The following is a 3,769-nucleotide window of genomic DNA, read 5'->3' on the forward strand; positions in this document are numbered from 1 at the left end:
AGAGATGTTCATTTAATTGAAATATGAATGCCCTTTGTTAGGTCTTCAAAAAGGACAGGTTTGAGAACCAGGTAATAGAGACATTAATCAGAGAATATGGGGAAAGGGTGAGAGGGAGAAGAGTATAGCTTATGACAATTTCCCATGGGGAGGAATGGGAAGCCCTAAAGGGGAATGGAAACGAACTTCTAATACAAATCCTTACTGACCTTCTTACAAGTATATTCCTAAAAGTGGAACCCTGGGTCAAAAGTTATGAAAAATTTAGTCATTTTCTTCATATAATTTCAGATTGCTTTCCACTATTGTTAGACTAATTCATAGCTTCCCAAACAGTGCACTGATGTGTGTCCATCTTTCCATAACCCATACAACTACGATCATTCACAATTTTGTCATATTTGCTGATTTGCTACACATGAGATAAAAAAGCTGTTGTTACTTGCTTCACTCTTATTTTTAGTGATTTGCTGCAGTTTTCATATAGTTTTTAGTAATTTGCAATTCTCCTTTTGAGAAATGTTTGTTCCTATCCTTTGACCAATTCTCTTAGAGAACGACTTTTGGTCTTTCATTTTTTTAGTTGTCGATCTATCTTGACTCCCAAGCACTTATCAGAGATATTTTATATAGTGCTTCACCACCACCACCTTTGAGGGATTCTTTTATTTTAACTGTGTCAATCTTATTTGTGCAAAAGCTTTTCAATTTTATGTAATCAAACTTATTTATTTTTTTCTTTTATAATTGTCTCTATCTGTTGTTTGTTTGAAAGACACATGATCAGTTTTTGTTCTAATTTTTTAATTGTATGAGCTTTAATATTCAGATCACATCTTGTATGTTCATGATCTAAACCTAATTTTTGCCAGACTGCTTTCTAGTTTTCCTGGAAATTCTTGAAAAATAGCTAGTTTTTTTTCACATTTATCAAACACTGAGTTTGAACATTGAGTTCAATTATTTCTGATTCTTCCTTATCTGGTATATTTTATTGACCAACTTTTTAAAATTCAAATCAGTACCAAATTGATTTAATAAGTACTGCTTTATAATACAGATTTCATTCTGGAAGCAGTGTTGCTTCATTTCTACTTTAAATAAAATCTCTTTAAATTCTCAATCTTTATTTCTTAGGCATTCTTTCATTTTGTTGACTTTATGAGAGATTGTTGTTGTTTTTTAATTGTTTTCAGTTATGTCTGACCCCATTTTGGGGTTTTCTTGGCAAAGGTACTGGAGTGGTTTGCTCATTTTACAGATGAGGAAACCAAGGCAAACAGGGTTAAGTAACTTGCCCAAAGTCACACAGCTAATCAGTATCTGAAGCTACATTTGAACTCAGGAAGATGAGTCTTCCTGGCACCCAATCTGGCAATCTACCCATTGTGCCACCTACCTGCCCTTTATAAGAGGTTTCTGTTTTCTCCGTTATTTATTTTAGTATTGGTTTTTAGATTTTTTTATCTCCTTTCTACCATAAGTCAACACCTTGTCCCTACATTAGGTTTTATTTACTTACTAACTAGTTTAGTATAACTCTATTCCCCCCAAGTTCTCCTTTGCTCCATGCACATACCCCATGCCCCTTTTTATCAACTATTTTCCTTGTTCTAGGATTTTACTTTTATTTATTTTGTTATATACTTCTCAGTTTTCCCATCTTTTTCTTCTCTCTGTTAAATGTTTAGTTCAAAATTCCCCCTCCATCTTTTTTGTTAGCTGGTTTTCTTTTTTCCCTTTCAACTCTTTCTATCAAGTTTTTTTCTTTGTTCTCTTCCTTAATTCCCTTCCCTTTCAGCCTTTTCTGAAATGTCATATTCTGATTCATGGTGTCTATTCTTATTTATTCCTTCTTTCATCTCTTTCTGTTGTTCATGTGGCTAAAATGTCTAAAGAACTAAATTTTAACTACCTTTTCAGACTTTCTAGGGTTTCTTTATAACTCTTGCCTCCCACCCTTTTTTTTCTTCTGTGTCTCACTTTCATATATATGAATTCGTAGGGGAATAAGGTTCGATAGAGGCAGCACTGCATGGTAGAACTACCCTGTGTCCCAAATCCTTTGTTCCAATTTTCCCTGCTCTCCCCTGATCACTCTCCTCCCCAATGAGTGTGCCATTTTATCTAAGAATATGATCTTCCCACACTTTGAGTATCAGCTCCTCCTAGGAGCTCTCACATCCCTTCTCTTGAGCAGGATCGGCCTGTCCATGGAAACTCAAAACTCAGAAATTTGTCTCCCAGTGCATTACCACCCCCAAGATTAAAATTATTATGAAGTCTCCATCAGTTATCACAGGCACACAGTTCTTCTCTCTTGGGAGGGTCTTTCAGCCAAAAGTGGAAAGGGGGAAGGGACTAAGCCTTACATAATGCCTACTATGTGCCTGGTAACAAATCACAATAGCCCTATGAAGTAGCTTCCCTTACCATTCCCATTTAATGATTAAGGAAACTGAGGCAAACAGGCTAAATGACATACCCAGGGTCATGTAGCTAGTATGTGTCTGAGGCCAGATTTGAACTCAGATCTTCCACCAGGCCCAGTGCTATCCACTGTACCACCTAGCTGCCTCTAAAGGTCGCTTTCCCTTCTACCAGATTGATTCAGGTAAGTAAGAACTGTAAGGATGTGTTCTCCAGCATTTATCTTAGCAGGGTTCTCTCTTCTGTCCTTTGTCCAACCATAATTGTTGGACTTCTGAGGCAAAAATCCTCTGGGGAGAGAGGGATTCTTCACACATTAACAAGTTTTGGATAAAGCATTCAGTCTGCCATCTTGAAGATCCCATGATCCAGAAGAGACTTTGTATTTTAAAGCAAAAGGTACAATGTCAGAACATTCTCCTGTAAAGAAGTAACCCAGCACAGGACTCCAACTGGAAGCTGGAAGCAGACAGAAAGTCCCCAACTTTGTGACCAGTGAAGCTGAAGATGACAGAGACTACAAGGCCAACAAAGTGATGCTCAACACAGGCCGTGTGAGACCAGCAAAGAGAGATGCCCACAGACAATCCATGTAATACCTGCCTCTGTCAAGTACCAAGCAGAGACTGTGTGCCACCTAATACCATCAAGAAGAGACTGAGCAGACAGTATAATGGCCTTACTAGATGACAGCAACAATGCTTCAGAACTGAAGATAGGAGTTGCCCTTTTACATAGGCACACACTTTTACAATGTATGCCTCACTATGTTTTCCCCACCTGAGTCCTCTCTTCCCGCTGATTGTGTGTCTATTTGTGAGAGTATGTATTTCAGACTTAAGGAAGTTTTTAACTAATTGTGTACTCTAGCTTACTTGTAAAAGTAAATGCCTTAGTAAAGGCTTGTGAACAAGTACAGATCCACAAAGTATCTTTAATCTGTGGTTGCCTGGTCTGGTCGTTGGAACTCTATGCCAAATTGAGATTCTAAAACAAGAAATTTCTATTACATTCTGCCTATCCTAATTTCTTTGTATTCTAGTCTTAGTTCCTCTGTTAAATTGTAAGTTCCTTGAGGGTAGGAATGTATAATTTTTTCTCTCTGTATCCCCAGGACCTTGCACATAAAGAAATTTTTAAAATGTTTGCCAAATTGAATGAAAGCCTTCCCCAGGCATTATATTAAAGTTTATATTTGTTCAGCTGCTAAACACAAAGCGAGATTAATAACCATCTCAATATAATAAATAACTTTATCTATTAAAGAGAATAAAAACCTGCAAATATTTTGATGCAGTGAGGAAAAAAATCACAACCATAATTTCTATTTTATATGAAC

Source organism: Trichosurus vulpecula, chromosome 2 (assembly GCF_011100635.1).
Source record: "Trichosurus vulpecula isolate mTriVul1 chromosome 2, mTriVul1.pri, whole genome shotgun sequence".
In the NCBI taxonomy this organism is placed as follows: Eukaryota; Metazoa; Chordata; class Mammalia; order Diprotodontia; family Phalangeridae; genus Trichosurus; species Trichosurus vulpecula.